The sequence below is a fragment of the Caloenas nicobarica genome, chromosome 5 (assembly GCF_036013445.1).
Source record: "Caloenas nicobarica isolate bCalNic1 chromosome 5, bCalNic1.hap1, whole genome shotgun sequence".
In the NCBI taxonomy this organism is placed as follows: Eukaryota; Metazoa; Chordata; class Aves; order Columbiformes; family Columbidae; genus Caloenas; species Caloenas nicobarica.
In genome coordinates this window covers 17744361-17752337 of record NC_088249.1, presented here as the reverse complement: position 1 = coordinate 17752337, position 7977 = coordinate 17744361, and positions in this window count along the sequence as shown.

Below are 7977 nucleotides of genomic sequence, written 5' to 3'. Positions count from 1 at the left end.
TCCCATTGTCCTGCACTGATGACAGCTCTCTCCGTTCTCTCCACTTTCTGCTTCCCTTTAATACTCCAGTGCATTCAGTCTACTTACGCTCTTCAGTGTTAGATTCAGCCTTTCTTTCCATCTGCTTCCTAAGGCATTGGGACTGCGCCCAAGTGCTTTTCAACTGCAAGTCTCTCCTCCAAACTACTGTCCTCAATGAACCCTTGGCCGGGGCGTCTGCGCTGATGCGCTTTGCCCTCTGGGCTCCGTCCTGCACTGTGAGACAGAAGTCCCATGGAGCAGGAACCGCAGCGCCTTTCTGGGGTTTTGCAAAGCATGAGCGCTTGCAGCACTAGATAAGTAATTATAACAACTCTGTCCTTTTGTGAGGAAAAACATACAAATCATTAGCAGTTAATAATTCAATGGAGCACACAGACTAGGCAAACAAGTCTGTCTAAGGATTTCAGACTCACAGCCTAAGTAGCAGCCAGTATAATATTTAGAAAGCATTCATATGTGTATTCAGAAATACAACTTTCTGTAAAATGAGGGGAAAAACCTATTCCATATTTTCCTCTTTCCACAAAAATTATTTCAGTGTCTCCTCATCAGTTGACTGAGTCCTGCAAAGTGGGTCTGGAACAAACTCAATTTATGTGAATGTTGATGTAATTAATGATGAAGTACTCGGTTTGTTAAAACCATCACAAACTATCAGTATATCAACGGGCTGACTCTGAGGAGCATTGGGTGATGGCATCTTTTCAACATTAGCAACTATTAATTGCCCAGGTGAAGAACTCGGGATTCCATTTATATGACATCTCCGTATTTCACCACTTCTACTTTTCTCCTTTCCCCAAATTTAGTAATGTCCTCATCAGGCAGCTTTTTGTATCAGCTTTCATAAAGCTACAAAAAGCCCTAGAAAATACTGGCTAACATGTTAGACCTTATGGACAAATCAACTGATTATTACATTTGCCTGCCACGCAACAAAAAGTCACCATAGCAACATCATTCTTTGCTCACTGCTAAAGTACCACAGGTACTTTTCTTACAGAAAAATGAGAACTAATAAGCCACACTACCTAGTATTTTGCCAAACACTGTTTCAATAACAGGGAGAAAGACATTTTCTTCTTGCACTCCCTTTCAGTTGGGTTTAGGATGTCACTCTGCTCTTGTGCTGCTTTCACTCTTTGGAACCCTTTAGACCAAACTTTGCCATCCCTCATGGGGATGCATTGGCCACCAGGTGAATGAGGTGAATCTGATACCACTTATTGTAAGGGAGAAATAATTTCACTTCAGCTGTTGGATGACAAGATTGAGATAGTCTCCTTCACCTACCTGCCTGCCTACAAGACTCTGAGGTTTAACTTAAGGGAATTGTGTTGCTTTGAGACTTGCAAATGAGACCATATATTATAAGCATTATTGTTAATCTAATTGCTTGTTCTGCAGTATTCTGAAAACACGTATGGGTCAGTCTTCAAGGTGTCAGACTTTGCTACAGTACTGAAAGATTCCCAAGAATTCTATTATTGAAATTTTTGAAAGTATCCATTCACTTTGGTTGTTTTGAATTCCACTTGTCCGGTTCCAAATAATTCCTGCTCTGAGAAATCTGGTTTTCAGTGGGACTCAGACTTCACAACACCAACACGTATCAGTGGGAGCTGCTGTGCAGAGGAATAAGTACTTGAAGATAAGTGATGCAGATGAGTCAGTAGCTGGAAACTCAGGTGATGAGATATCCAAATGAATAGATACTGCAGAAAAATAGGTTTAAACAAATCAGCTGTGGCACTAATCAACCCCCAACACCACCAGCCAGGAAACGGGATGGGACAGATATTTTACAGCATGGCAGCATACTTCAACTCCTAAACCAGAAAGAAGTAAAAATTATGGCATTCTGTTTACACCGTAGTTAAATGCAGTGTGATTAATCCAGCTCCTGAGGGTGAATATCTGCTGTAGTGCTCAGCTGTCCTCTCAATGAAATATTAAGCTAAAAAACAAACATATATTTCCTTATGATTCTTGCTATCATTTTTCCTTATTTCCTGATCTTCCTCTCAAACATACACATGTAAGTGGAACACCTTCCTCCAGCTGTAACGATACGGTGGAATGAACTGTGCCCTTTGCAAATAGAAACTGTTTCCTCTACTTGATTCGACTTGGCATCATTTGTCCTTCAAATAAATCTTTAATGTGTTAAATTTGATCTTTTTGGCTATGGGACCAAAACCAGCTTTGCTCAGCTTTATTTAAAGTTGTTGTTGGTCCGGAAAATGAACAAACCAGTCACTTCCACCCAAAGCTAATTAGGAATATCTGGTTAGACGTTTTTCTTTGGAAAGTGTTTGTGGTCTTCTGTTTGTTTGTTTGTTTTTCCCAAAGTAAAACCATAGAATGGGTTTGTTATAACTCATTTCTTTACTGAAGAAAAGCTTGGGGAAAAACTTCAACATCGTCAACCCATTCTACTTGCTTTTTTAAATAAAAAGGCTTTTGTTAATGCCTTTCAGTTTATAAATTTTAGCTAACTTATGCTTTAAAAAGTGAAAAATAAACACGTCAAAATGAAAGAAACGCTTAAGCATTTTTCTAAATTTTCCTTCTAATTTTCTTATTTATTCTTTATCATCACTTTTATTGGAAGAAAGAAATAACCTGAAACCTCTCATATTTCAAAAACATAAGTAACTTGGAAATGTAAATCGTTACTGTGTTCTTAAATTTCATGACAAGAAGCAGATTTCCTCTGACTAATAAAAAGTGGGGTTTTTTAAAGTGATTTAAAACTCCATAATGAAGAGGAATTTTTGATTAGCTAGTAACCTGTTAATCTAAAAGAATGAGACAATTAGGCAATTCTGGTAGCAGAAATATTTTTTTAAAATGATAAATGTAAAAAAACTGGAAAATGGAGTTTTGTGGTGACAGCAGAAATAATTTCCATGAGTTAGAAACCCTCACCCCCGAAGGTTTTGTATCTGTCTTGCCATCTGGGGTTGGGAGGGAGGAAAGGTCGCTCTGGGATTGCTGTACCACTCACGCCATAACCACAGTGTGTCGGGAGCAGAAACCAACCCGCAGGTGCCGGGGACAACCGTGGGCTCTGGGGAAAAGCCAGCAGGGGACAGGGAAGGCGGCCGCAGCTGCCGCAGGCCAATACGTGGCAGCCCGTGAGGCACTCGGGCTGCCGGCAGCACCTCAGCTCACCCCGTGCAGAAGCTCCGTGTTGAGGGAACAGCCCGTTTGGCTTCCACGCGCCCCTGCAGCCTCCAGAGACCTGCCAGTACTGGCCTGATGGCAGAGTGTGCTCCAAAACCCGAGGCCAAGAAAACCACAGAAACCCATGCAGCATTATTCTGGTTTTTACACAATCTGTTTAGGCGGTCGGTGGAATTTAATAGTCTGTGAAGTAACCCTTCATGGTCCTCCCTCTCAGTGGAGAGATAATATTCTTGTGTCCAGTAAGACATCTCCTTTCCATGAGGATTAAAAAAACCTTAGTTCTGCGTTCACAGAAAACGTTACAGTATACACAAAAATTGTCAGGCATTGGACCAGGCTGCCCAGGGAAGCGGTGGAGTCACCATCCCTGGAGGTTTTCAAAAGGCGTTTAGACGAGGTTCTTAGGGACATAGTTTAGTGTTGGAGTTAGGTTGGGTTGTGGTTGGACTCGATGATCCTGAGGGTCTCTTCCAATCAAAATGATTCTATGATTCTATAAATAATAAACCTCTTAAGCTACTTGTTGTGAAGATGAAGTGCAAAAAACTTATCAGCTACTTTTAAAGAATGGTCCCAGCAACCTTTCTTATCTAACTTTCTTCTAAACAGAACGTTAGTAATCAAAGCTTCAAATTAAGTTTATATGTAATGCTGCCAAGACCTTTAATTTTTAGTATATCTAAACGTTGCTTTATATGTGTTTGCAGTCAAGAAATAACATTTCACAACAGAAAACTAAGCATAAGGATGTTTAGGAATATAATAAATTGCAGCTGAGGTTGTGTGAATGGAGGACTTTTTATCCAAGAACATGAGTTCACCCAGATTATTCCTAACCATGCAAAGAAAATGCGGTTTTCCTGTTTTTCGGGAAGTCAGACTGTAAGGATTTCTCCTCTGTTTTACCATCTCCTTTCCGATGCACAGTAGAATCCATCCACTTCGGCATTTGCTTCAATTTGAGCAGGTAAACAGTCTTCCTGGAGTATTTGGTACCACCGGCGGGAACACACAATGTTTTAGAGGGACAAGCCCCCAGCTGCAGCCCTAATCCCCATTCTGTCACAACCCCCTGGTGCTAACTCAGTACCTTCAAGCCACGCTAAAGCTGCAGATCCATCGCGGGGCTCTCCCCTGAAATGAGGAATCAGCGAGTTGCCTTCAGTTGCCGTTTACTCTTTTGAGTGATATTATGGCAATTCTGTGCAGGGAAAGAAAGGCAGCGCAAGAGCTCCTCGTGCCTTGGGGACGCAGCAGGTCAGAGGCTGAAAGCTGTTCTCGTCCACACTGGGCACAAGGGGGTCACAATATTCTGGGGGTCAGGAAGGCATAAGGATCAGCACTGTCTGCAGTCTAGAAACACAACACTACGTCAAGGAAGGTCACAGAAGTTGACTAATGATTCAAGCTGTGAAACATCAGGTGAATCTTTTCTAAGGGAATGCTGTCTTTCTATAGACCAAATATTTCAAATCAAATGAGTTTTAGCAAAGAGCCATTGAAGCTTACAGGCTTCCATTCCTTTTTAAAAATGAACTGGTGCAAATGTACAGTATGGACTTCAGGAAAAGAATGGAGGTGAAGCATGACACTCCCTTTTTAAAAATCATCATATTTGAGTTTTGGTAATGGGAGAAAGAGGAAGAAATCATGCTGCCTGACTTAGGACACTTATTTGAGTAGCTTAGTTAAAAAACCCCATGTCCCTGGTTCCCTGGATGTGCAACGTAAAGTAAAAGACTATTCCAGAAAGTGATGGGCCTTGTTCTGAACGGGGCAAGAAACTTCTCTTACTTGACTCTGTGGGGACACCGTGAGGGTGAAGTACCGAGTTAGTAAGTACCCTTCACACAGTTACATGCCAGTTAGTTTGAAGAAATTGTAAGAAGCACAGAATTTAGACATATACACACACACAAAAGTTTTCCAAATGGTCCTTAATAACATGCAGTTGTATTCATTTATTGAAGAGGATGTAAGTTCATGATCCACTTACAAAAAGAGGGAGTGCAAATTGCAACGTTTGAAAATATACCCCACCATATGTAGCTACAATAGTAAGCTTAATCTTTTTCTTCTCTGTGTTTGTTTATTTCAATTTATGGAAACAAAAAAAGCTCTAGGCACCTAGACACGTATTAATAAAGACAAATTAACATCAACGACACGAGCAATCCTAGTAATTTCCTCTATGTGCAAAGGGAAAATAAATCTCTTTGCTATGTACTAATCCCAACCCAAATATTCCCCCATCCCTCAGCTGCCCTCTTCCTCCTCAGAAGCCTGGGAACCAAGATGGGGGCTTTACAACATGCCTAAAAGATCAGCAGTCAGCTTACTTCAGAATAAAGAAGAGGGCGTAGAAAATACTAAGAAAAACAAAGCACAGAAAAACCCACCCTCCCCGAACAACTCTTAATATTTTTTGATATGAACAGAAGATTTTGATGCCCCCAAGGCTGTGTTCATCTTTAGAAACAGGGACTGTGTGTTCTCTCCTCTTGCCCCTGCTCACTCGCTGTTTTGGCATTTTTCTAGTGAGGGTAACACAAAAAAATCAGACATACGAGGATCAGTGAACATATATATTGTTTAAACTTCCTAATTTGACAGTATCTGTATTCTGCAACCAAATAAAGAATCTGGATGTGGAAAGCTAAGACAAGCAGCCAGGTTACAGTCAGGTTACACTTACAGTCAGCCAGCACTACTAACCCCAAGAACTGAAAGCCATTAACCAGATCACCCCAAATCAGGAAATTGGTTCAAAAAACACAACATTTCCCTTCTGTGATTCATGTTTTCTGCCACAGCTGTTCCACCGCATGTAGTTAAGCGAATGAGCTAGGAGACAATCTTGACAATATCCTTTTACTGTTGCTCCCGTGTATAATTTCCTAATTATTATAAAGGTTACAAAACCAGATCTGCTGTCACAGATGTGTCCTGTGAGCTCACAAATGCAAAGCTGAGTTTTTAGATTCATCCTACACCCCTACGGTTTTGTTCAGCTCACTTCAAATGACTGCAAAGCTACAAGCTGTTAAAATCAGAGTTTTATAAGAAAAAAAGACAGGAAATCTGAACCATAACCAGTACTTCCAATTACAGGTATAATTCTAAAGAAATATGGGTATGCCTGAACCTAAAGTGAGGTTGAAGAGAGGTAAAATTGCATATATTTGAGGGAGAGGATATTCTAGCCACTGTACACTGTAAGGTTAAAAGAAATACAGATGCAATCCTGTAAGACAGTAAATTCCATAAAGTGAATGTTATTAAAGCAAAGAACATCTGGTTTCATTTAATTTTATTCCAAGTGTCCTTAAGAGTTACAGAACAGCTGATGCCATAACAAAAATGCAGCTAATTCGTAAAAGAATAAAAATAACAGAAAAGTCAGATTAAATCCACAGTGCAAACCAGTAACCTCTGTGAACAAATGGAACCAAACCAGAGTAAATGATCAAAACTTCACACCTTTCTACACAGCTCTGCCAGTCACATTAATATTTAATAAAGCTCCCTACTAATACATGAATTCTAGAGAAAGCGTGAAAGAAAAAAACAACATCAAAGCAAAAAGGAAAACATACTCCACAACCTACTGACTGCTCTAAAGTGAAAGCCCTTTTCATGAACACTCTGATCTTCACAGTGAAAAAAGTGACGGATGTAAATACAATCTATATGTTGCTTAACAGGGTGAAAGCAGAGTATAAGTACTTTTAGACTATAGTCTCATCTTGATTATAATCTTCCTGCTTATGTTCAGCCTCTGCTTTGCCTTTGGGAACGCCAAAAGCAGACACTGAAAGTTTCTACTGCGTTTCCCCAGGAATATTACAGATTGGTGCAGCCCATTGTAGGTATGAATGATATGTTTGTCTGGAGGGAGGGATTTCCTGAAAACCTCACCAGTGTTCTTACAGTGCTACCCATAAGTAAAGCAATTCTTACACACAAAATTATGCGTTTATATTGACTAGCTGATGCAAGAGATGGAAGAATGCATCAGGTCTAGGAAAAACAACTGTAACTTTAAATACAGGTCACAAAGAATATTTCCCATTCTTCCACCTCTGCTTCTACACTCCCACACAGGTCAGCTCACAGCAACAAGTCCTGACAGAAAGGTCACGGTGTCTCTTCTTTCTTGGCAGTTAAAACTCCTGAAGCTTGATTTCTAGACATAAAAAAACCCTCACTTCTCTGATTTGTATTTCCATTCTTTCATTGCTGGGAAGCTTTTCTGGTTACTCCCTCTGCAAATAACTTTAAAACAAGGTCGAATGCCTTCATTTATTTTGAAAATACAGATGGAAAAATGTTACAGGAAAAAAAACTTTTGGAAGAAGAGCTACTGACACTTTTAAGCAGAATGAATGTCTGTTTATGCTGTTGGAACAGTCAAAATGCACGGCAGCTTACGCTACAGGTGGAGAACGACCAGCATCAGTAGCACTCCGAAAACATTTGCTGCAAGCTGTACTCAGCACACCAGTCCAGACACGGTCTCAGTAGAACACCCATCAGTGTTGTAAAACACGAGCTCTGGATTTGCTCCTTTCCGTAGTGTGGGCTGCTCTCCTGAGCTGTAAAGCTGCCGTGCTCTGCAGTGGTCACACTCCTCCTGCCACAGTGCTGGGCCACACGTTAAAACCAGTCTGCAGTACGTGCAAAGCGAAGTTGTGACTGATGAATTCTTCATGACAGCATTTAAAAAACCCCTCCCGTGACACC